The following is a 27542-nucleotide window of genomic DNA, read 5'->3' on the forward strand; positions in this document are numbered from 1 at the left end:
CTACCCTAAACACTCCACTTTACTAGATTTCACTGTCAAAATAATCTTTCTGCTTCCCTATTCTTTCCAGAACAGTGTCATTGTCATTGCTGACGTGGCAATAACGAACTGAAATGAAAATATTGCTAGTAATCACATTTTACACAAACGTAACAGTTGTAAATACACTAAGAACAGTATTCCACATTATCACAAAGCATTCTTTTCTTTTTTTTGACAAATGTTAGAAGTAGGTACTGTATTGGCACTCGAATGTTTAGAAACTATCAGATAATATTCTCACGTTATAAGTAAAATACAACTTAGATTCTTAAAACCCTCTACAACATTAACAAAGTAGATTTTCAAATTACTTACTTTCGTAATAACTCAGTATTATTTTTCTGCTCACCTGTTGAAAGAAAATCCGATAGAAATAGCTCCGTCCTATTCTCTTCCTCTGTAGGAAGTTCTGTTGCTGGCCGGTAACCGACCAAAAGAACAAACACAAATCACACAAGTCTTCTGTTTGTCAACAATACACCATTATACACTGCAGAAAACTTTAAGTAGTTTTGAAAAATAAAATACTAATTTATAAACCGAAGTCAAAATTTTATAACGATACTCTGCATTTCTCCAGTCGAACTAATACCACAATATTATTACACTTGACTCATGACACACAGATTATAACCAATAATCCAAACACTATAATTTTTCAATGTCACATTCTTCAGATCATCCTAAGTTGAACCTTCCATTCTTTATATACAGGTACAGAATATTCAACAACAACATTGCGAATACCTATTAAAATCAATCTCCAACCGCTTTAATATGAAATTAAAACAACTGCCAACTTTAAAATGACTTCTTTGGTTTCGTTGTTCAAAAGGAAGCGAGGACGGCCATTGTTGATTCTTGGCAAAATCTGTGAAATATATTACCATTTACCAATAAAATGTTCGTAAAGTGCACAACATACTTTTCCCTTTATCGCTGTATTTTAATAACGAAGACAGTTTCAAACAGAAGAGGTGGATGAACTTTTTTTTTTACAAATTTCCAAGGAAGATAAATGTCACGGCCTTCTAGCATTCAGATGTGAATCGTTTTTATTTATACTAGTCAGAGCCATCTACTGTAGTCGGCTATGATACAAGTTCATAGATGTTTGACACTTTGAACTTGAAGAACATTGCCTATTTTCGTAATAAACTTCTGAACGCATCCACTCCATAAGATTAGTTTGGATTCGTTTGATGGTGATACAAAGACATTTTATGCGTATGTGGTCATAGAGGGTAAGATAACTAAAACTCATTATATGAAAGGATGGGATTTTGAATATGTCTTATGTCTGGGATAGGTTATTTCAAATTACGCCTACCCGCGCCTACCTACTTTCGAAGGTATTTGTATAACGTGACGCCTGACCACCACCGTCTCGATCCTCCTATACTGCCTGCTCTATGCCACTACTTCAACAAAGGAAGGCGCAACTACCATTATTCCTTCAAGTCGCCGTAAGAGTTCAGTAGTAGACGCACAATCTTCTCTGCCAGTGTGGGTGTTATAGGTGCATGAATGTGTGTGAAAAGCTGAGTTTTTCGTACAATGAGTAAACGTGTCTGGTCACTTCCGTTCGAACAAGAGATATTTTGTGTAGAACTATGAAATGAGCCGCCTCTGTGGTGTAGTGGTTAGCGTGATTAGCTGCCACCCCCGGAGGTCCGGGTTCGATTCCCGGCTCTGCCACGAAATTTGAAAAGTGGTACGAGGGCTGGAACGGGGTCCACTCAGCCTCGGGAGGTCAACTGAGTAGAGGCGGGTTCGATTCCCACCTCAGCCATCCTCGAAGTGGTTTTCCGTGGTTTCCCACTTCACCTCCAGGCAAATGCCGGGATGGTACCTATCTTAAGGCCACGGCCGCTTCCTTCCCTCATCCTTGCCTATCCCTTCCGATCTTCCCATCCCCCTACTAGGCCCCTGTTCACTATAGCAGGTGAGGCCGCCTGGGCGAGGTACTGGTCATACTCCCCAGTTGTATCCCCGGACCAAGAGTCTGAAGCTCCAGGACACTGCCCTTGAGGCGGTAGAGGTGGGATCCCTCGCTCAGACCGAGGGAAAAGCCGAACCTGGAGGGTAAACAGATGATGATGATGATGACTATGAAATGAATTAATCATGTTATGATTATGGATATTTCAAAAGTGATTTTAAGATGTACTTGTTTCTTTCCGTTTGTGCAAGGTATATTTTTTTGTAGAACTGAAACTTCAGATTCTTTCCCAGAAATATTCAACTGTTGTGTACCATTTTGCCAATCTCGGCAAGGTGGTTCGCAACCAGAAAAGATACGACTCCATGAAATACCGTCTAGAAGGGAATTAAGAGAAAAACGGCTGTCGGCTTTATCTAGGCAAGGGCATAATAAAGGAAGTATTTGGATATCCTCAGATTACTCTCGCATCTGTGCCTCCGTGGCTCAGGCGGCAACGCGCCATCCTTATCACCGCTGGGTTCCGTGGTTCAAATCCCGGTCAGTCCATGTGAGATTTGTGCTGGACAAAGCGGAGGTGGGACAGGTTTTTCTCCGGGTACTCCGCTTTTTCCTGTCATATTTCATTCCAGCAACACTCTTGAATATCATTTCATTTCACCTGTCATTCATTAATCATTGTCCCAGAGGAGTGCGACAACCGAGCTCGATAGCTGCAGTCGCTTAAGTGCGGCCAGTATCCAGTAATCGGGAGATAGTGGGTTCGAACCCCACTGTCGGCAGCCCTGAAGATGGTTTTCCGTGGTTTCCCATATTCACACCAGGCAAATGCTGGGGCTGTACCTTAAGTAAGGCCATGGACGCTTCCTTCCAATTCCTAGGCCTTTCCTATCCCATCGTCGCCATAAGACATATCTGTGTCGGTGCGAAGTAAAGCAAATAGCAAAAAATAAAAAAGGAGTGCGACAGGCTTCGGCAGCCGGAACAATTCTTATCCTCGCCGCTAGATGGGGCTTCATTCATTGCATTCCTGACCCGGTCGAATGACGGGAAACAGGCCGCGATTATTTTTCAGAAGGTGATTAAAGCCGTGGAGGATAGTGGATTCCTTGTGATAAGAATTGTGACGGACAATCACAAAACAAACGTCATCATGTTTAGACATTTTGAACAACCTCAAATATCCAGACGATAATATCCCAATCAAACTAGAAACAGGAAATCAGATTCTAAATTGCGGGTACTTGGTTCGTGTTGTTGAAGAGAGGATGGAGTGTGACATTTGCGTCAGCAACCTCTCACTGCCTAGAGCTTCTACACCGCTAAATGGAACTGATTATGCATCAGGACAGAGGAGGAGTTCGATACCCAAAACCTTGTTTTCTTGGTCTGGTGAAGTATCTGCAGGAGTTCGTTTAAGCTGCTGTGCCCTATTGTCGAAGTTCTTCAAACGTACGAGCGTAATACGGGGACTTGCGACGTCTTCCCTTTCAGAATGTGTTTTGTTACAGTGTGAGGTCAAAGAACATCAGCAAACTGCTAGTGATATTATCCTAACCAAGTTCGTAAGACCTCTATTAACTGATATTGCGTTGGCAAGAACACAAAACGTACTGTACCTACCACTCCAAGCCTTCGTCCAGAAAAATCTTCAAATTGTGCACGAAGAGGCCAACTGCGACTTCATACAGGTAATATTGCCGATATTTAATATTACTGATGTAATTTACGAGCTTCAGTGAACATATGACCATACTGCATAGTGTTTTGGAGGCTGTCATCATTGGAATAAGTTTGGAACATTGTGCATCTATGCCTGCCATCTAACGGAGAATTTTTGTCGCAGCCTAGTCGCAAAAAAACTCGCATAGAGCTTAGCCTACAAGGAATACAAAGCTTGCCCAATAGCCACTCATAGCTGCCCGCCCTGTGGATGCTATATTTGCCGCTAGAGGCGCTGCAATTCAACCTCACATGAATACCTCGGTTGGCGGTATTTCTATACGTTGTATGCTTACAGGTGACATTTACTACGAAAGTTGAATGTTAATATCCATAGAAATAATGAAACTCAATAATGATTTCGTTTTGTCCGAATCCTTGGCTGAATGGTCAGCCTTGAGGCCTTCGGTTCAGAAGGTCTCGGATTCGATTGCCGGCCGAATGGGTGATTATAATCACCTCTACTTAATTCTTCTGGCTCGGGGACTGGTGTTTGTGTTTGTTGATACAGTGATTACTAGACCTCGGATTTTTAGGTGTTAAAATGTTATTTTAGCTGCCTAAAACAGACTCTCAAATAGGATCTACAATATTTTTATGCAGCTGCAGTTCTACGTATCTTAATATGCATTATTTAAAACACCATGATGATTTTGCTAAATTGATAATAATTCATTAGGGGGAAATATCAAACAAGTTTCACTCACCTCTTGCTGCAAACGTCGCAGAATATAATTTTACCATCCGATGTGAAACGGGTAAACTCTTGTAAATTGAGGATGAATTGGAACCTGACACTTTCGGCTTAATTCACACACTGACCAAATGGAAAAAATGCATTGTTAAAATACGTCAATCATATTACACTGGTGTACTGCTGCGTTCAGTTTTGTAAACAAGGCTTTAGAAATAAAGTTTCCGGAACTAGTTTCCATGAATTCCGCTGCTAAGAGCCAACTAGGGAATTATGGATTAAAGCAATAACCAGACAAAGTATGGTGCAGTAAATACGCAGACCATGTGACGGCAAAAATTAGGTTACTTATTATTATTGCTCCTGTTCTGATGATAATAATTCCCCTATGCTGTTGTGTAAGTGGCACCAAGGATAAGTTATGGAACCCTAGTGACCGCTCCGTCGAGTGCTGCAATGGTATATATTGGAGGGCATTTGGTAAGAGTTGTCGAAGACCACATGCCATGTCAAGAGTGTGTTGATAAAATGAGTGCTATCGAGAGTCCATCTCTACTAACGTCATTAATAAAAATCAAAGACAGTGGTGGTCTCACGTCTCAGGTATCCAAAGCCAAGTTTTGTTTCACTGCTGATGAAACTGGGGCAAGTAAGGGACGAAATTTTATCGGTAACGCTGGGCAGTCCAAAAATAGCACAAACATTAACCGAAATACTGTTGCCACGTGTTGCTAAAAATCCTATTCTACAGTGTGGTAAAAGTTATCATCTTGAGGAACTAAGCAGAATAATACTGCAGCAGTTTCTGCACCCCTCTGACACTAACTACGCTAATGGCATGACAGATGAGTATCGCCGAGAGTACTTCTCGAGAAGAAAAACAATTTATGAGAAGAAAATATCAAGGAAAATAGTTAAAGTCGTTCCTTTTCACTGAAAATCTACGGTGCGGTAGTAAAAATATCTAGTTGAGCCCTTATATACTTTTAAATGCCAGACATAAATTTCGACAGTTATGTGTTATCTGATATGAAAATCCACAGCTGAATTGAACTCCTAGGAGTAAAAGGTGAACATTTATTATTTTCTACTTCATTCTGCTCAGTAACGTATATAATATACAGGACGTATAGTGTAGAGATAAGTTTGTGCTGGTTTTAACTCCCGTTACCAATGCTACCGAGTGCTGATGTGAGGTGGTATACTAGCGCTGCAGCGGTCAAGACGCGCACTGCCAGGCGGACACTGTTTCTGAAGAGAGCACTGAGAGTGAGCAGGCTTTGTATTCTTGTAGGCTAAGCATAGAGCAGGCAGTATAGGAGGATCGAGGCGGCGGTGCGCCTGTCGCGACAAAATGGTTGCGGAAGTGTAACCATAGCAACCGCGCAGGCAGTGACTTTTTTTTTTTTTTTTTTTGCTATTTTGCTTTACGTCGCACCGACACAGATAGGTCTTATGGCGACGATGGGACAGGAAAGGCCTAGAAATGGGAAGGAAGCGGCCGTGGCCCTAATTAAGGTACAGCCCCAGCATTTGCCTGGTGTGAAAATGGGAAACCACGGAAAACCATCTTCAGGGCTGCCGACAGTGGGGTTCGAATACACTATCTCCCGGATGCCAGCTCACAGCTGCGCGCTCCCAACCGCACGGCCAACTCACCCGGTGGCAGTGATGTAAGGTATGGATCAGGTATGGACGGATAGTCAGACAATGTAACCTAGCAACCGTGTATGCTATGCTTTATGGCCGCTTGCTATCTGAAATTAGCAGCCGTTGAAATGAAATGGTGTATGGCTTTTAGTGCCGGGAGTGTCCTAGAACATGTTTGGCTCGCCAGGTGCAGGTCTTTTGTTCTGTAAGCGACCCACCCCTCGTGCTAGAGAAATTAACCAATGATGGTTAAAATTCCCATCCCTGCCGGGAGTCGAACCCGGGACCCCTGTGACCAAAGGCCAGCACGCTAACCATTAGCCATAGAGCCGGACACGAAAGAACTGTTACAAATGGATATGGAGCAAGCATGAGGCACTAGCAAGCATGCAGGAGCCTGTGAATTCAATCTATATATAAAATAAGAGGTTTGTTTGTACGTTGCTCAGAATTTAAAAAGGATGGTATTTCTGTATCAGTCCTGCCCACCGTAACAAGGAAATGCACTTTTTACTTTTCCGTAATGTCTGTCTGTCTGTCTGTCTGTCTGTCTGTCTGTCTGTCTGTCTGTCTGTCTGTCTGTCTGTCTGTCTGTCTGTCTGTCTGTCTGTCTGTCTGTCTGTACACGCATCACAAGAAAACGGCTGAAGAGAATATAATGAAAATCGGTATACAAATTCGGGTAATAAGTCGCTACAATCTAGGCCATAAATAATTTTATTCACGCTGACTGAAATGGTAGTTTAGGGGAAGGCCTAAAATTTAATTCTCAAATAATTGTTATTAATGGTCGCATCTTAACGAAAATCGGTAGGGGAAGTCGAGGAATAAGTCGCTACAATCTAGGCCATAAATAATTGTATTCACGCTGAGAAAAATGATAGTTTAGGGGAAGGCCTACGATGGAATTCTCAACTATTTATGTTATTAGTGGTCCTATCTTAATGAAAATCAGTAGGCAAAGTCGGGGAATAAGTCGCTATAATCTAGGCCATAAATAATTTTATTCACGCTGAATGAAATGGTAGTTTAGGGGTAGGCCTAAAATTTATATTTCCGATTATTTATGTCATACACTGTTACCATACCGGCTATGATCAGAGATATACATGAATTTGGATTTTTGTTACTTTCTTATCAGCGCCGAGTCACGAGAAAATGGGTTAAAAGGATTTAATTAAAATCGACATGTAAAGTCGGAGAATAAGGAACTGCAGTCTACGCTATAAATAATTTTATAAGACGCCCTAATATCGCAGAGTCTAAAGAAGACTAAATGTGAAGAACTACAATATAGAAAGCTGATAAAATTGATCAACAATAACATTACATTGACCATTGTTTGTTGTGATGTGCTTTGTCTTCTGTTGCCACTCATCTCCGATAGATAGGATTACTGCTGCGTACCGAGTACTTTTTCTAAAACTGCCTTACGTCGCATCGACCACTTAGGTCTTATGGCGACGATGGGATACGAAAGGGCTAGGAGTGTGAAGGAAGCGGCCTTGGCCTTAATTAAGGTACAGCCCCAGCATTTGCCTGGTGTGAAAATGGGAATCAACGGAATAACATCTTCAGGGCTGCCGATAGTGGGGTTCGAATCCACTATCTCCCGGATGCAACTCACAGCTGCACGTCCCTAACCACACGGCCAACTCGCCCAGTCGAACAAGTGTAACAGTCTGCCTAAATATTGGCGGGAAGTAGCTGGGGAGTTAGGTAACTTTCTTCTTAAGCATGCCATTCCTCTGTTTCATAAGTTTTTCGATATACTGGTACGTAACACACTGGTTCATCACAGCATTCGCGTTATTCAATCCCTGATTGGAATGAGAAGTATGCATATTTAACGGAATAATGGCAGAGAAGTGTTCATGGCTGTCTGTGGCCTGGTCATTCCAGCTCTGGAACTATGGACTGTTAGATCGGCACCGTAGTACTGTTCGTTAAAAGTGAGAAAATGTGTACTTTTTCATTTGATCGAGTATTTTATGTGATAACATTGCTTTTAATCGCTACATTTCTACTGACGTTTTTGTAATGACCTATGTTGACTTCAGTTAGGAAAACCACAATAGTCAGTCTTTTTGAGAATCCCGTAGCGAAGCACGGGTACATTAGCTAGTCCTATTATAAATCGAGCACGAGCATTGTAAACAACACGCAATAATAATTAATTACTGTACCGGGTGGTACACCTCTACGCCGCACATTTAAATCTTCCGCCTTAAGGTACTCCTCTACAGGAGAAACAGTGAACAGTGAACTTGGATCTAGACCAACTTAAATTTTTCCTCAGAAGATGTCACTACCGTAAATTTTGTGATTACGAAATTGCCAGTACTGTGTGAATTTCAACTTGTTTTGTTTTCCATTGATCAAGAAGTGTGGACATTCTCTCATAGATGTCACTACAAAAACTATGATCATGCACCATGGTGCGAAGTGAAGGAACCTTTTTGAAGAAATTTTGTATTCATAAGTTTTTTCTTTACTAAATTTTGTTCATTCATTTTTGGGTTGGCAATATTTATATTTTCCTTCCGCCAGTTTTGAAGTTAGCCAATCAATAATTTCTGTAATTAATTTTCAGCCAATCCCGTATTTCTTCTTCTATTTTGTGTGTAACTGTTTTATGTAGCCAATAAAAACCTGTGGGTGTGTCTTGATTATTCATGGAAGGTCTCGAACTTTCCCCGAGGGTTTATAAACTGCGGATTTTATCGTCTCTCGGCCACTTCAACACCATCTAACCAAGTGTGTGTATGTGAAGCTGGAGGCGGGAGGTGTCTCTTTCATCAGGCAGCTGCTCTTCAGCAAGGTAATGGCCGTTTAACATCTTATTTCTTGCTAGCTCAGCAGTTTAACCCGCGGGAAAGGTCCGAAACTTTAATATGTAGCCAACTTCTCTAAAATGTAAGTTCCACCGGCTTATGTAAAAAACTTATAAATCTGTAACTGTAATTCGGGGATAGAGAGTGATTTACCCTCTCGAGCTCCCCTTCATTTTGGTTTGAGGTGATTACGTTTTGGTAACTAATTTTCTTCTCTTCCTTAATGTTTTAAATTTCTTTCTTATACGAGTCACCTCCATAGTTTGGGAATAGCCCCTGTGTCATCGGCCTAGTGCCCTTTAGGTTTTAAGAAGTCACATCGAGGAGTGCAAGTATTGGCCTCCTTTCACTTAGTATTCGGGCCATTTATTTAACTATTAATTCTTTTTCACGAAGGCCCTATAGGTTAGGTACGAGATACCCCTGTTTCTATTTTGTAAACTGGGCCAGGGAAGGCAAAAAGGTGTAAAATATTTTGGGTTTTGCCTTGAATAGGCTTGAAAAACTAAGAGCGTGTCTGCTCTGCTCTAGTGTTGTAAAAGTGCCTCTGGGAGGCTTGAGGTTAAAAGTTGGGAGCAAGTGCTCCATGTGTTAGGGGTTTTCTGCCCCTTTGAACATATTGCGCTTTTGTAAAACTAGGGGCGTGTAGCCCGAGGGTGTTAAAGTTCTGGAATCTTGGATCTTTCTAGTCCTGTTTCCAAATTGTTATTTCACAAAGTGAAAAGTTGTTAAGGTTTTGTTGTTGTTGATTATTAAAATTAAAGAATATAACCTTTATTTGAAATTTTAAATTACCTTTGATTCTGTTGTTAGACCCATTCATCCCGGCACCTTCTTTCACCTCTGCAGATCCACCAACCACGATAACAATTACGAAAGATCTTGTTAAAGTAAATGGAGAGTTCAAAAGAAGGCATAACCACGAACTATACACGCACTTGAAAAAGATCACTAACACAGTTTGAAAAGAGAGGATTGCCTTTTAAGTTCACCTGACACAAATGTGCAAAGGGAGATTAATCAACCGAATTTTCATCGATTTTCTAGATAAGAAAACTGAAGGAACCTGATTCATCGAGGCGGAGAGGAACCTGAATAATAATAATAATAATAATAATAATAATAATAATAATAATAATAATAATAATAATAATAATAATAATAATAATAATAATAATAATAATAATAATAATAATAATAATAATATGTAGGCCTATTTAGCTTTGCTTTGCTGACGTTTAACGTTGCAGCAAATCACACAGTTTTCTTCTGCGCCGATAGGATAGAAACGGGCAAGGATTAGGAATTAAGGTAATCCTTGGCATTTGCCTGGCTTGAATATTTGAAACCATTGAAAACCATTGAAACTATCTTCAAAGCAGTCGACGATGGGGTTGGACTCCACTATCTCCAGAATGCAAGTTTACAGTTTCCAGCTGGCCTTGACCGTCAGGCAGAGTTCTAGTCAGTGCTGAGGGGTACAGGCGCCTTAATAGGTTTGCGAGACTTAGGGCCGTTTTCCCCAAATGAGTTTAAACTAAGGTTTATTTTAATCTGGTTTAAGTCTGAGTTTAAACTAACATTCATTTTCCCCATATTGGTTTAAACATGGTATCAAGTTTAAACCTGGCTCAGAGTTAAACCTTCTATATTGTTGGTTTAAACTGCTGTTTATATTCAACCTTCTTGACATTTTATTAACGTATCTGTGATTTTCCTAATGGAAGGGTTAGTTTTGACTACCAGTACTGCAGCACTTTAATGAAAAACGTAGTAAAATTATAACCTAGTATTAGCATTAGAAAAATGGGAGAATTTATTGAAGTCTTTGGTTAAATAGGAAATAATTTTGATGTGCAAGAGAGGTTAAGAAGCCGCGTTCCAACAAAAGTTTACAATCTTGGAAAATCGGATGTAAGGGAGTTCTTTGATGGATTTATAATTCATAAGCGAACAGCAAGGATTGTCTAGTATCGAAGAAGGATTCATTTCAAACGTCAACTGCACGAAATAATGCTATTTCGCTAGAAGCAATGATTCTGGTTGCTTTAAGATATGATGCAGCAGGCATTTTTTTCATTAACAACGGGGACCACAGACCTTAAATTGCAGTCTCCTTATAATATTATATACTGTAAAATACTGTTCGTGGTATGAATACTGTAATGTGAAGCATAAAAATATTCCTACATAAGTGGTGTAATACGTCCCATCTTCATGCGGTACCTGGTGGCTGTGGTCGCTAAAGCGTGAAGTCAGCATCGTCCGAATCTGTGATAAGACGGTTCGAGTCTAATTTGTCGGAAATATTTTTACCATCAGAATGTTGACCGACACGGTAGGAGAGGCGGTGGTGTACAATTTCTTTTTTTTTTTTTTTTTGCTTTACGTCGCACCGACACGGATATGTCTTATGGCGACGATGGGACAGGAAAGGGCTAGGAGTGGGAAGGAAGCGGCCGTGGCCTTAATTAAGGTACAGCCCCAGCATTTGCCTGGAGTGAAAATGGGAAACCACGGAAAACCATTTTCAGGGCTGCCGACAGTGGGGTTCGAACCTACTATCTCCCGAATACTGTACAATTTCTAATCGCTAGATTATATATTTATAGGATCAGAAAAACAATAAAGTATTTCATGCTTGCTAGTAAACTTGTAATAGAATAGATTATAGTTAAGAATGTTTCATCGTATCTATTGCCAGCATACCAGCAATAGAAATATTAATGCTATAGGGAGAAGAGTATTATGCATACAGTACGACATATCGCGAACTTATGTTATAAACGAATATGGAATCAAGTAATACATCTCCAAATAATACATCCTCAGTGGTCTGTCAGTCCGCCTCTGTGGTGTAGTGGTTAGCGTGATTAGCTGCCACCCCCGGAGGTCCGGGTTCGATTCCCGGCTCTGCCACGAAATTTGAAAAAAACGTGGTACGAGGGCTGGAACGGGGTCCACTCAGCCTCGGGAGGTCAACTGAGTAGAGGTGGGTTCGATTCCCACCTCAGCCATCCTGGAAGTGGTTTTCCGTGGTTTCCCACTTCTCCTCCAGGCAAATGCCGGGATGGTACCTAACTTAAGGCCACGGCCACTTCCTTCCCACTTCCTTGTCTATCCCTTCCAATCTTCCCCATCCCCCGCGAGGTCCCTGTTCAGCATAGCAGGTGAGGCCGCCTGGGCGAGGTACTGGTCATTCTCCCCAGTTGTATCCCCCGACCAAGAGTCTGAAGCTCCAGGACACTGCCCTTGAGGCGGTAGAGGTGGTATCCCTCGCTGAGTCCGAGGGAAAAACCGAACCTGGAGGGTAAACAGATGATGATGATGATGATGATGAGTGGTCTGTTTGCTGGATCCAAGGTTTGTGAGATTGATCCCGGCCGAGGGCGATGGATTTTGATAGGAGATAGATCCCGAGCATGCTTGGAATTTGTTTACTTGAAATTCACATAAATGTTGATTTTCTGAGGAAAGGAATACCGTAGGCCTATTGCTGAAAGACCAGGATTTTAATATTTCAACGTTCCCGTGTGTTCCGTAAGACAATACAGACATCAAAAGACACGTATTAGGTCCACGGTACTTGTTTATGGTAAAGCATGACAGAGAAAAATAAGAAATAAAAGTGCGTTCCAATAAATTCTAGACAGCAATAGGTAGAATTATATGACACAACACTTCGCACAAATGTAAACAATTTATTTATCAGTAAAGCTAATATCCCGCCGAATTTGTTCTTTATTCACTACGTGCGATAGCATTAATTCGCCACAAAAGGCTGATATTATTACAAAAATGTCGGTCATTGAATTACTTGGCTCTGATTGGCCAATTCCAATCGACCATGCCTTCGACTATTCCTTCAGTGCAGCCAACGTTAGCGCCAACGACAGCTCGCCCGTTTAATCTAAACGAGTGTCAGAAATTGGTGGAGAAAATGGACGCAACTTTAAACTAGGTACTAAAGTTAAACGGGTTTAATTTATACCAGGTTTAACTCGATTTGGAGAAAATGGCCCTTAGAGAGTTTTAGTATCATGGCCTTCGTGGCATTTCACCATCTTCTATCAATATCTTCATTTTACTTCCAATTTTCTCTTCTGATTAGAGTTAAGAAAGGATGGTAGTCATCTTTTTGTACTTTTCGTGGAAACCATAATCACCACTAACACCTTCAATTGCGCTTCCCACCCTCACCGGGTCAGAGCCAGAACGAAGAGGATGATTAATCGTCACCATGACTCCAATACAAAATGATATTCTCTACTCTCGTAACAGGTGACTAAAAGAGGGTCCAAGGGCTTTCAACTTGGGTGTGTGGGTGGGCGACCTCCGTTTCCTTACCTGACTCTGGCGTTGCTTTCACTTACATGTCAGGCTCCTCACTTTCATCCTTCCTATCCGACCTTCCTTGGTCAACTCTTGTTCTTTTCCGACTGTAATAGGTTTGTGAGGCCTAGGGAGTTTTTAATTTTCATGTCATTCGCAACTTTTGGCTAATCCCTACCTTCATTCTTCCAAATGTCGAATCTTCTCCATTTTTCTTCTAAAAAAAAATTGTTTCCTGCCTCTTGAAACAATAATCACCACCACCACCATCACCACCATACTGGGAGCGTGGATTGGCGACCAGTGCGCCCCTAGTTTTGTCTGCTATAGCTACCAGTTACCTGTGCTAGCACCTGCCGTTCATCCTTCACATCCAATCTCACTTGGTCAACTCTTGTTCTCTTCCGAACTCGACGGTATTAAGTTTGCGAGGCCTAGGGAGTCTTTCATCTTCACGCCTTTCGTGACCCTTGCCTTTCTTTTGCCGATTCCTTCATTCTTCGAAGTGTCGGACCTCGTTTACCCCCTGTGGGTGGGGGCAGTAGAATAACACCCACGGTATCCCCTGCCTGTCGTAAGAGGCGACTAAAAGGGGCCCCAGGGGCTCTGAACTTTGGAGCGTGGGTTGGCGACCACGGGGTCCTCAGCTGAGTCCTGGCATTGCTTCCACTTACTTGTGCCAGGCTCCTTACTTTCACCTATCCTATCCGACCTCCCTTGGCCAACTCTTGTTCTTTTCCGACCCCGACGCTATTAGGTTTGCGAGGGCTAGGGAGTCCTTCATTTTCACGCCCTTCGTGGCCCTTGTCTTTCTTTGACCGGTATCTTCATTTTTCGAAGTGTCGGATCCCTTCCATTTTTTCTCTCTGATTAGTGTTATATAGAGGATGGTTGCCTAGTTGTACTTCCTCTTAAAACAATAATCACCACCACCACTCGGACCTCGTTTATTTCCCTTCTGATTAGTGTTAATACAGAATGGCTGCCCAGTTTCTACTTCCTCTTAAAACATTTTTTCTTCACAATATGTTGTACGTGGCACTGACACAGACAGGTCTTATTTTTTTTTTTGTTAGGGGCTTTACGTCGCACCAACACAGATAGGTCTTATGGCGACGATGGGATAGGAAAGGCCTAGGAGTTGGAAGGAAGCGGCCGTGGCCTTAATTGAGGTACAGCCCCAGCATTTGCCTGGTGTGAAAATGGGAAACCACGGAAAACCATTTTCAGGGCTGCCGATAGTGGGATTCGAACCTACTATCTCCCGGATGCAAGCTCACAGCCACGTGCCTCTACGCGCACGGCCAACTCGCCCGGTACAGGTCTTATTGCGACGATGGGTAGGAAAGAGCTAGGAGTGGGAAGGAAGTAGCTATGGCCTTAATTAGGGTACAGCCTCAGCATTGGCCTGGTGTAAAATGGGAAACCACGGGAAACCATCTTTAGAGCTGTCGACAGTGGGGTTCGAACACACTATCTCCCGAATTCAAGCTCACAGATGTGCAACCCTAACCGCACGGCCAACTCGCTCGGTGTTCTTAAAACAATAAATACCACCACCACTTTTCACTTGTCCGGAACACCATGTCATCAACCGAAAAATTCTTCGCTATTTCTAACAATATTCATTCCAGTTAATTGTTTCAAAACTTCCTGAAATGAAGTAGGATTTTTCGATAAAACCTTCCTGTATTCCCGAGAAATGCTTTACCTTACGTCGTTAAAGGGGCCGCGAGTCATATCTGAGTTACCGTCGCTAAGTAGAGCTGTTCTAAGTATTCTAAAAAGAGGTCTATGTCGCAACTATTCGCACACTCTTATTTTACATACATTACGTTCTGCCACTGTCCACCATGTTAGCGTGCTTGGGTGAACAGCTTTCTGTTAATGCAGGACTTACACAGCCACCCACCTTCAGTTTACCGGAACGAAAAACTGTCCGAAAAAATGAGCGAGAAACTTACCGAAAACTTGAACCGAAGATGAGTGGAATAGCCATTCCCCCCCCCCCCCCCATCAATTATCGGTTTATGTGCCAATTCTGGCGAAATCAAAAATGAAATGGCGTATGGCTTTTAGTGCCGGAAGTGTCCGAGGACATGTTCGGCTCGCCAGGTGCAGGTCTTTTGATTTGACTCCCGTAGGCGACCTGCGCGTCGTGATGAGGATGAAATGATGATGAAGACGACACATAAACCCAGCCCCCGCGCCGGCGAAATTAACCAATTATGGTTAAAATTCCCGACCCTGCCGGAAATCGAACCCGGGACCCCTGTGACCAAAGGCCAGCACGCTAACCGTTTAGCCATGGAGCCGAACAAATCCGGCGAATTTCGTCGTGAATGTGGTTGCTACGTGTTTTATAGTGTCTAAAGAGATTGAAAAAATGAGCCAGTACAAAGTTCAGTAGTATGTTGGCTGCTTCGGCTTTAATCATCATCATCATCATCTGTTTACCCTCCAGGTTCGGTTTTTCCCTCGGACTTAGCGAGGGATCCCACCTCTACCGCCTCAAGGGCAGTGTCCTGGAGCTTCAGACTCTTGGTCGGGGGATACAACTGGGGAGTATGACCAGTACCTCGCCCAGGCGGCCTCACCTGCTATGCTGAACAGGGGCCTTGTGGAGGGATGGGAAGATTGGAAGGGATAGGCAAGGAAGAGGGAAGGAAGCGGCCGTGGCCTTAAGTTAGGTACCATCCCGGCATTCGCCTGGAGGAGAAGTGGGAAACCACGGAAAACCACTTCCAGGATGGCTGAGGTGGGAATCGAACCCACCTCTACTCAGTTGACCTCCCGAGGCTGAGTGGACCCCGTTCCAGCCCTCGTACCACTTTTCAAATTTCGTGGCATAGCCGGGAATCGAACCCGGGCCTCCGGGGATGGCAGCTAATCACGCTAACCACTACACCACAGAGGCGGACTTTCGGCTTTAATTTTGTCCTAAAAAAATAAGAAAAACGGGAAGAATGGATAAGTTTTTCAATACTGTGTACTTTATTAAACTGAAATTCTTCTGAAAATCTTGGCTGCACCAGTGAACACTCATTCATGAATTTGATAAGACGAAACGAAGAGGTACTGAGTTTTCAACTTCTTCGATGAAAGGTAATTTACACGTCGCAAACTTTGGTCAGGAGTTTCTTGGTTAACCAGGAAGAGAAGGTCATTTCAGTACCACAGTGACGGCTCGTAGACGTCGTCAGGGAAAGTTCCAGACCATTTGGTGTCGTTTACTTTTAAGAACATTTTTCTAAACGTAGGTTATTAATTTTTTTAACAACACTTGTCTCGTTGCATAAGGTTCAATTAGTCGCTGTTTTTCAATGAGGCTGTCATGCGCGTCAGCCTTCTTCACTCTGTTGGAGCAAAACCAATTTACAGGTGTCCCACAGCTCGGGAAACGAACGGTAAGCCTCGATGAAAGACAGAGTTGCCTCTTAGTTTGTAACCTGTCGTCTTTCCTTGATAAGGAACAGACGATAACTGTCGGATCCGTGAGATTACCTGTGTAAACTGCGTAGTTCTCGGATAAAAAGAGGACCCGTTTATTTAGATCTAGCACCTGTGTTATTATCGGTACAAACTGCGCAGTTTACTCAGTTTATCGCTCAGACACGCAGTCACACGTGAAAATCGTTCCGATAAACTGAAGGTGTCTGGGCCGCTTACTCCGTGTGAGTCTGTGAGTATCGAAGCAGAGTAGTTTCGCGGAGTATATTACAATAATGTTATTTGCTTTACATCCCACTAACTACGTTTTTTCGATTTTCGGAGAAGCCGAGGAGCCGGAATTTAGTCCCAGAGGAGTTCTTTTGCGTGCCAGTAAACCTATCGGCACGAGGCTGACGTATTTGAGCACTGAGCCAGGATCGAACCTGCCAAGTTGGGGTCAGAAGGCCAGCACCTCAACCGTTTGAACCACTCAGCCCGGCAAAAGTATATTATCAAAGTATTGTGTGTTGTTTGAGTCATCAGTCCATAGACTGGTCTGATGCAGTCCATCCAGGCCACCCTATTCTGTGCTAACCTTTTCATTTCTGCATAACTACAATTTCTTACATTTGCTCTAATCTGCTTGTCATATTCATACTCTACCGTTCTTACCGCCGACACTTCCCTCAAAAACGAACTGAACAAGTCTTAGAATGTCTTCTTCTGGTCAAATTTAGCCAAATCGATCTCCTCTCACCAATTCGATTCAGTACATCTTCATTCGTGATTCGGTCTATCCATCTTATGCTCAGCATTCTTCTGTATCACCACATGTCAAAAGCTGAGCTAGTTATCGTCCATATTTCACTTCCATACAATGCCACGAAAATCTTGAAAAACATCTCTCTAATTCCTATATCAAAATTCGAAGACCTTCTTTGCTTGTGCTAGTTTGCATTTTCTGCCACCGTTAGTTATTTTGCTACCCTTCTTCTTCTTCTGTTGACTTTCCAGGGTCGGTTTTTACCTCGGACTCAGCGAGAGATCCCACCTCTACCGCCTCAAGGGCAGTGTCCTGGAGCTTCAGACTCAGGGTCGGGGATACATCTGAGTAGGATGACCAGTACCTCGCCCAGGCGGCCTCACCTGCTATTCTGAACAGGTGCCTTGCGGGGGGATGGGAAGATTGGAAGGGATAGACAAGAAAGAGGGAGGGAAGCGGCGGTAGCCTTAAGTTAGGTACCATCCCGACATTTGCCTGGAGGAGAAGTGGGAAACCACGGAAAACTACTGCCAGGATGGCTGAGGTGGGAATCGAACCCACCTCTACTCAGTGGACCTCCCGAGGCCCTCGTACCACTTTTCAAATTTTCGTGGCAGAGCCGGGAATCGAACCCGGGCCTCCGGGTCTGGCAGCTAATCACGCTACACCACAGAGGCGGAGCCCCATGACAATTAATATCGTAATTTGCAACATACACTGTGTTCGATATGTGATGCGCATTTATGAAACATAATACCTACGTTACAGTCACAGCATAACTTTTCATTGTGAGCTGCAACTCGCCACGTTGGCTCCAAACCTGCTGTTGTTCCGGTGCACGTTTCTCTTGCAAGTCAATTGAAGGAGAAAGGAGAGAAACCTCGATCTACGATGCCCTCCTTACAGCAAGCGAGGGATCGTCTTTAAAGAATAAATGAAAGCTGATCTGTCGTGCGATGGTGGTGTAATGGTGAGCATAGTTGCCTTCCAAGCAGTTGATCCGGGTTCGATTCCCGGCCATCGCACACTTTTTTGAAAGTATAATATCATTAAGAAATTAAAGTTAAGATCAAATATAACACAACGCATGAATGGATTATGAATTTTCGTTTACTTCCAAAAAATGTTTAAACAGAAATGTTGGTTAAATGATTTGCTTGACGTTTTCACGGTGTGGTTTTGGGTATATCGCCAATATATTCATTTTTCCGAAGGAGGGCCCAATTATTTTCCGAACGTTTTCTAAACGTTACACTTCAGTAGGCTATATCTGGGTCGTTACGTAATACTTACGTTAATAAATAAAATGTTACTGCAGCCATAAAATAATATAATAATTTCGTGTGGCTAATTCTAGCCGGGTGCAGTCCTTGTAAGGCAGACCCTCCGATGAGGGTGGGCGGCATCTGCCATTTGTAGATAACTGCGTGTTATTGTGGTGTAGGATAGTGTTATTTGTGATGTGTGAGTTGCAGGGATGTTTCGGACAGCACAAACACCCAGTTCCCGAGCCACTGGAATTATTCAATGAAGGTTATAATTCCCGACCCGGCCGGGAATCAAACCCGGGACCCTCTGAACCGAAGGCCAGTATGCTGAGCATTCAACCAACGAGTCGGACAGCCATAAAATTAAATTACATAGATAATGCATAAAGTTTCATTTATGTATTAACGTAAGTATTAGTTCTTTTTAGCCGGCACCGTGGTGTAGGGGTGGCGTGCCGGCCCCTTACCGGGAGGCCCCGAGTTCGATTCCCGGCCAGGTCAGGAATCTTTACCTGGAGCTGAGGGCTGGTTCGAGGTCCACTCAACCTACGTGATTAGAATTGAGGAGCCATCTGACGGTGAGATAGCGGCCTCGATCTAGAAAGTCAAGAATAACGGCCGCGAGGATTCGTAGTGCCTACCATACGACACCTCGTAATCTGCAGGCCTTCGGGCTGAGCAGCGGTCGCTAGATAGGCCATGGCCCTTCAAGCGCTGTAGTGCCATGGGGATTGGATAAGATTACGTCTTTACCAAAATTTCTCTGAGCGAGAGATAAGTTTCGTTAATAACTATTAATTTTATTTCATGGTTATAAATATCGATTTAAGGTTAAGTCCGCCTCTATGGTGTAGTGGTTAGTATGATTAGCTGCCATCCCCCGGAGGCCCGGCTTCGATTCCCGACTCCGCCACAAGATTTGAAAAGTGGTACGCTGAAACGGGGTCCACTCAGCCTCGGGAGGTCAACTGTGTAGAGGTGGGTTCGATTCCCACCTCAGCCATCCTGGAAGTGGTTTTCCGTGGTTTCCCACTTCTCCTCCAGGAAAATGCCGGGATGGTACCTAACTTCAGGCCGCGGCCGCTTCCTTCCCTCTTCCTTGTCTATCCCTTCCAATCTTCCCATCCCCCGGCAAGGCCCTTGTTCAGCATAGCAGGTGAAGCCGCCTGGCCGAGGTACTGGTCATCCTCCCCAGTTGTATCCCGACCCACAGTCTGAAGCTCCAGGACACTGCCCTTGAGGCGGTAGAGGTGGGATCCCTCGCTGAGTCCGAGGGAAAAACCGACCCTGGAGGGGAAACAGATGAAGAAGAATTTTAATGCTATTTAAGATCTCCTCGTTGGACAAAGAGTATCATAATAAGTGTACCGGGCGGTACACCTCCACGCCGCTAATTTAAAATGTGCGCCAGTTGAAACTCCTCTGCTGGAGGAAGTCTGAACCTTATTGACGGTATTAATTTTCAAGTTTTTCAGAAGATGTCACTACCTGGAAATTTTGGAGTTTTTGAACTGTGTCATTTTCGGCGTATTTTTGTTTTGCTTGTAGTAAGAAGTGTGAACTTTCTCTTCTAGAGGACACTACTGAAGATCAACAATAGTGCACCCTAGTGCGGAGTGAAAGAACTATTTTTGGAGAAATTTTTATTTCAAAAGTTTGTTTCTTGTTAAATTTCTTTCTGTTATTGTTTAAGTTGGCTGTATACCCCTCTCTTTCCCCTTGTTTTGTATTTAGCCAATCCCGAATTTCTTTTATTAATTTCTGCCCAATCGGATCTATCTTCCCCCAACTTGAATATGTTGCTGTATCCTACCCAATAAAGAGTTTGTGGGAGGGTGTTTTCATTCCCCTAACGCCTCGAACCTTCCGCGAGAGGATATAAACTGCTGATTTTAGGGTCTCCGGGCCACTTCTGTTCCATCTTTCAGTGTGTAAAGTACATAGCAGGGGGCGGGAAGCACCTCTTCCTTCGGCGGCGGTCAACAACAAGGTAATGGCCACTTAATAACTTCTTTCTTTGCTAGCTCAGCAGTTTAACTCTCGGGGCGGGTCCGAAGTTTTTCCATTATGTAACCTTCCTTAAAATGTAAAGGAACTTGTATCTATCCCATCTTTTAAACTGCATATCGGGATAGAGAGTGCTTAACCCTCTCGAGCTCCCAATCATATTGTTTTGAGGTGAACTTATTTTTCTCAACCTATTCTTCGTTAACGTAAAACAAATTGTTCTTTTCTAAAGTCACCTCTGTAGTATGGGATTAGCCTTTGCATTAGTGGCCTAGAGCCAGATTAGGTTTTAAAAACAAGTGTATTAGGAGTGCAGATCGCCTCCTCTCAAATTGTTATTTTAGAGGTCATGTAATTACCCCTTTTCATTTAATAGACCTCAGTAGGTTGGGTATTTTACCCCTGTGTCTATGTCGAGTGAGGACAACTTGAAGGTGGAGTTTGGTGTGGCCTTTGAGAGGCTTAAAGTTGAGAGCGAGTGGCTCTTTTTCGAAAATTGAGTGTTGTATGCCTCGTGGAGGCTTTTCAGTGTAATTTGGAGCAAGGGCTCCTAGGCATGAATGGGGTTTTCTGCCCCTCTGTTGAAACTTGTGTTTGGGGTAAAACTGAGCTGATTGCTCAAGGATTTTGATCGCGGGCTCGAAGCCCAAATCCTGTAAATATTGTAATTGTACTTTTGTTGCCTTGCTACTCTGTACCTGCCATGTTTGTTATTTCTTTATTTTTGAAAAGAAAATATAACCTTGTTAAATTTGAAATTAATTTTACTTTCGTAGTTTGAGACCCGTTCACGCCCGCACCTTCTTTCACCTCTACCTACCACTAAAACACGGTAACAATAAATATCATAATAACTGCCGGTAGTGATAAGGAATGAAGAAAATGAATAATAACATTACATACCAGTATATTTTTGATTAGTTTCTCTTTGAAGAGTCTGCCAAAAAACAGAACTCATTCTAGGGCATGAAGTGAGATGAATCTTCTTAGAGAGTTTTTACGACCGGATGCCCTCCCTGACGTCAGCCTCATAAAAGGACTACCACTATAAAAGTTTTCATTCCGTCCCTGAAGGGGACGGCGGGCCTCCTCGACCCTAACGCCGTCTCTCAGGTCAGGGATGTGCGGAGAAGGTGAGAGGTTTGTCGGCCGTGGCCTGTACTAGGAACTGTCCAAGCATTCGCCTTAGTGCAGGAGAATGGAAAACCACGAAAAATCATTCTCAGAGTAGTCGACGTTGGGGACCAGCCCCTCTCCGTCTCCCGAATGCAGAGGTGTAGAGCCACGGTAGAGCCGTGACCACCACGTCTCTGCACCAACCGACCATCTCTCCTACCCTGCCGGCCACATGCTGATGATGACATGTTTTATTCCAACGGGACTTGACCCGACTAACCACTGTGACTTGACGCCTTAACGCTCATGGCTACCAGTAAGTTTATTTGTTCCTGATACAAATCTCCACTGATCAGTATCAAAATTCACGCCTAGGCGCACAAGGCACTCGGAAGGGTCGTAATTTTAATTCCATGTTATAAGGAGGTCCGCCTCTGTGGTGTAGTGGTTAGTGTGATTAGCTGCTACCCCCGGAGGCCCGAGTTCGATTCTTGGCTCTGCCACGAAATTTGAAAAGTGATACGAGGGCTGGAACGGGGTCCACTCAGCCTCGGGAGGTCAACTGAGAAGAGGTGGGTTCGATTCCCACCTCAGCCATCTTGGAAGTGGTTTTCCGTGGTTTCCCACTTCTCCTCCAGGCAAATGCCGCGATGGTACCTAACTTAATGCCACGGCCACTTCTTTCCCTCTTCCTTGTATATCCCTTCCAATCCTCCCATCCCCCACCAAGGCCCCTGTTCAGCATAGCTGGTGAGGCCGCCTGGGCGAGGTACTGGTCATCCTCCTCAGTTGTATACCCGACCCACCGTCTACAGCTCCAGGACACTGCCCTTGAGGCGGTAGAGGTGGGATTCCTCGCCGAGTCTGAGGGAAAAACCTACCTTGGAGGGTAAACAGATAAAGAAGAAGAAGAAGAAGTTATAAGGGGACACAAACAAACAAACAAACAAACAAACAAACAAAAAACTCCATAAAACAGGCAAAATATCGGAAATGTCGTAGAAGGGCTGTACACAACTCATTTTATTCCCCTCACTGCGAGAAAATTTTATTCCCCTTACCGCGAGAAACAGGACTCTATAAACATCGGAGGGTCACCGGACACATTTTAAGTTCCTAAAATCAACCGTTTCCGAGATATTTCCAAAAAAAAAAAAAAAAAAAAAAATACTACAAGAAATTTACGTGTACTAACTTCCTCCTGACTCATCATTTTCAGAAATTTTAGACTACCCAACATCATTCCCAGCTTTCTTGTGCACTGGCGTCACATACCTGAAACCAAAAAGATGAAGATCTGCAAAATCCAGCGAAGTATCGGCCCATAACATGTTTACGTACTGAATGTAAGATATTTACATCTATAATAGCCAACGGAATTCTAACTTTCTGCGAGAAAAACCACATCATTGCCGAGGAGCAGAAGGCCTGCAGAAAGAATACCAAGGGATGCAAGGAGCAACTGATCATTTACACTGTGGTCCTCGAACAAGCACATAAAAAATCCAGGAACCTACACACGTACCTCATTGCCTCTCAAAAGGCCTTTGATTCAGTACCTCACACTTGGCTCATACATGCTCTGGAACTATATACATTTGACCCCTCAGTCATTAACTTTCTGAAAGCAATGGCAGGCTGGAACACCACACTTCACGTTTCTCGGAGAAACAACAATTTTACAACAGGACCCATACAAATACGACGAGGGATCTTCCAAGAGGACTCACTAAGTCCATTACGGTTCTGCATGAGATCCAGAACACAAGTGGGTATGGATTTAATATTAAGAACAAGTGAGAAGAACTATAAAAGATCAGTCACCTACTCTATATGGATGACATTAAGCTGTATGCCCCTACCAAACTCCACCTCCAACATCTTGTCTCAATTACCAAGACCTTTTCTTCAGATAGAGGCATGCGGTTTAAATTGGACATGCAGAACCCAATTTGTCATCAGAGGATGCTACTCAGCACAAGGGATATTTTCTAGTTTAGACGATGAACCCAAACGACAGCTAGAGGAAGAATAAGTGTAAAAACATCTCGGATTTCATCAAAGAACTCGTATGAAGTATGCCGACATCAAGAGAAAAGTCACACAACAATATATAGCACGCCTCACCAAAATACTATCCTCGAAAGTGACAGCTAAATACCTCATTAAAACTGTCAATACGTACGCCATACCACTGCTCCCAAACTCCTTTGGCGTGATAAAATGGACCCAAACAGAACTTCAGCAGCTACAAACAAAAACAGCAGTCTCACTCACCCGGTACCATATGCATTATCCTAAATCTGCTACCGAACATCTTACACTTCCGAGATCGCAAGGTGGTAGGGGTTTCTCATCCATTGTAAATTTACACAACAATCAGATATCAAATCTACGAGAATATTTCCACTCCAGAGCTGAAAAATCGTGTCTTCATCAAGCTGATTGCAGAGCTGGTATAAACTACACACCCCTCAATCTATCGTCGTCGAAAATGCCTGTATCAACCCCACCTCGACCTAATGGAAGCGAAAACCTCTTCACGGGAAATACTCGCTCGAACTGGATCAGCCTCATATCGACAAGCCAGCGTCGCACGTTTGGCTGAGTTACTCTGGTCTTTCCGCAAAAACAGAGGGATTTGTTTCGGCCATTCAAGAGCCAATCATTGCTACACGGAACTGTCATAGACATCTGCCGCCGCTGCTCCAGGAATACAGAGAGTATACAGCGTGTCATTTCTGGCTGGCCACATTTGGCCAACACTGAAAGCACCGACATGATCAGGTAGCTAAAATCATTCATCAAAAACTTCCTGCAAAATGTGAATTTATTCGGTCATCAACTGCATATTGGAAATGCAGGCTTTCATCCGTTCTCGAAAACTCTTCATGCAAGCTTCTTTGGGATCGAGTGCCATAACCAATGTCACGCTCAGCAACAATTGGACATACAGTATGTGTCTCTGTTATTCGTACAGGCTTCAATTTCTCATCAAGTCTCGTATATTCACATTAACGATTGAAATAGTGAAATAAAACGTACATTACGGATAAAAATATGGTTTGTCAATGACAATTCGTTAGTGAAAACCATACTTATTTACATACAGGCAAGAAGATTCGATATTAATGTGCCGGCATCGACAAACGGGTGTATCAGTTGTATTCGTACACATGGACATGATGATGCCCACCGTTTGGTTGCGATGCACGGAAAAGTCTCTGTGACGGTATACGAGTGGTCAAGTGCGATAGTCTCCTTCCTAGTGTATCTGTGGTGGACATCGGTAGGAATGCAGATTTAAGTACGGAGCTCATGAACACTATACTTAAACTGACACTTAAAGGACGTTTATTACGAAAGATTAAACAGCTGGTCAATAGAATACATTCTACGGTGCAATATGTGGTTGATACACTTAAATACAAAGGCAGTATTAAGAACACGCCAAGGGAACCCAAGAGAAAGTGTTTAACTGAAAGGAAAGAACGGCTTGTTGTTCGGCTTATTAAGTTAGATTCCAATTACGTGCAGCAGTATTGAGTCAACTCACCGAGGAACGAACTGAAAAGATCAGCAACTCCACCATCCGTCGGATCCTGTATCGGCAAGGGTACTATGGAAAAATTCCTCGGAAAAGGCCATCTATAAGCATAAAAAGCATATACTTATACTGAGATTCGCTAAGGAGCATATAAATAAGGATAAAGAATTCTGGAATGATGTTATCTGGTCTGATGAGACAAAAATAAACCTTTCTTGGGTCAGATAGCATCCACAGAATATGGAGAAAAATTGGTACGGACAATGATGTGGCGAATACACTCCCAATTGTAAAATACGGTGGTGGGTCTGTAATGCTTCGGGGCTGTGATGTGACCGTGAGGCCACAGAGGAGTGAACAGGTGTTGGTGCGGCTTGTGTTCGCTTGTCGGCGAGATGGGGTGCGCGCGACCTTGGACAAGGGCGAGAACGAGTTTTTTTGTGCAGAGAGCGGCCGGCTGGCTAACGGAATAAAAATAAAAAAATGAAGGTTGGCGAGTGAAAGAAGGAGGCCAGCGCGTGTCACCTGTAATTGCGAGGAATGATATGAATGAAATATTTGTAATATCTTTGGTGGCGACGTGCATAATTACGGAAGGCTCAAGGATTAAATCAAAATAAACTGGATAAAAGAATAGCACATATGGAGGATAAATTAAAAACTGAAATTTTGGAATAATTTACACGACCTTGTGGCTAAAATGGTGATGAAGTTGTAGATTCGTACAGTAGAAGAATTTAGTTCCTAAATTGACTTTACTTCCGTGCATGTGCACCAGACATGATATTTAAGTCATGTGATACGAGTACCCACTCTCACACACACACTGGCGTGTCTTGGACTATCACCTTCAGTCGCTCAGCGTGGAACGTCGTGAATACTGGCTTCACTCCTGTACTCTACACGTCTGAAAATTGGATACAATTTAGAACAGTGCTGTGATCAGACGTCGAATGTGCAGATATTAATCCCTTAAGTACGTGTCATTTCCAAAATACAGTTACGTGTGTGTTTGGAGCCTACTCTAAAGCATTTTGTGTAAGTTTCAGCTTTCTTACGAGTGGACGCGGAAGACGTGGACGTGAATATTTCCAGAAGAGGACGGAATCTCACATCATGGATTACCAGTGCTTCACCATGAAGTTCTAAACCTTTGACCATCGTTGGCGGCGTCGGGATGCAGATTCTTTCATCTTGGCATGGCTGATTGAGAACCCAGACTTCCAGACATGAAGATTTCTCTATAAGTTAAGTCGATTACGTCTCATTTATATCTGTTCTATGTAGTTTTGTTCTATTCTTTCTTTCTTCTTAGTAAGCTATTTTGACACTTTTTATGGTTGTTTATTTGCTCGAATACGTCGTAAAACTGACACATGTGATTACTTAATGACCATGTGGCCATGAATTTGACAGTGAGGGTTCTGATAGAGTTATCCATGTGTTATCGACACCATCTTTGCTTATTGAGTAAATTTCGTCACGAATATGAATTAATTTATGTCTGATGGATTTAATGGTAGGATATTTCGTCCACATTTTCTATATTTTCCTTGTATTGGAACTTCTACTTGTACCTCGTGTCTGAGACAACGTGTCATCGGGATATTGAGTCCGAATTCTATGTACGAATTTAATGTGAACATGTGCATTGGGAGCATGTGATAATCAGTTGGAGTAATTAATCATCAAGACACTTTTAAGTGGATATTATGTATTTGTAGGACGTTGGTAGGTCCTGATATTTCGTGGCTACACATATTTGAGATTAAGATGCGACAAGTTAGGGTCGTCATTGTGGTACACTGTACGTGTAGAGTATATGGAATAATTGGCATGAATCTTCGTGAAACTGAGCTTTTCACATGTTTATGGATTATTCGCGATAAATGCAGTGTAGCCTAATATTAGTGTCTTCAGATGAAGAAAATGAAAATCCATGTTGATCGATGTACTTTTTAATTCGTGGGAATATCCCAAATTTTCTCAAGTAATCCAGTAATTTCAAGCTCAAGGTACAGATGAATGTTCGAGAAGGCCTTAGGTCTGAAGAACAGGTCTTCGACGAAATATCTAAATAATATCTGATTCGTGACTATATCAGCTCATTCGTTGATGCAATTTTTCGCTCTCATGTGATAACTCAATCTTGCTGTAACTCAATAAATTCGTTAACAGGAGAGTAATACGGTT

General features: G+C 42.9%; 1 non-coding gene across 1 annotated transcript; it reads left to right on the forward strand.

The window, feature by feature from the left end:
- Positions 1-18364: 18364 nt before the first annotated feature.
- TRNAG-UCC (transfer RNA glycine (anticodon UCC)) lies at positions 18365-18436 on the forward strand. Its single transcript has one exon. It is a non-coding gene; the product is annotated as a tRNA-Gly (tRNA).
- Positions 18437-27542: the final 9106 nt, after the last annotated feature.

The sequence above is a fragment of the Anabrus simplex genome, chromosome 11, assembly GCF_040414725.1.
Source record: "Anabrus simplex isolate iqAnaSimp1 chromosome 11, ASM4041472v1, whole genome shotgun sequence".
NCBI classification, from domain to species: Eukaryota; Metazoa; Arthropoda; class Insecta; order Orthoptera; family Tettigoniidae; genus Anabrus; species Anabrus simplex.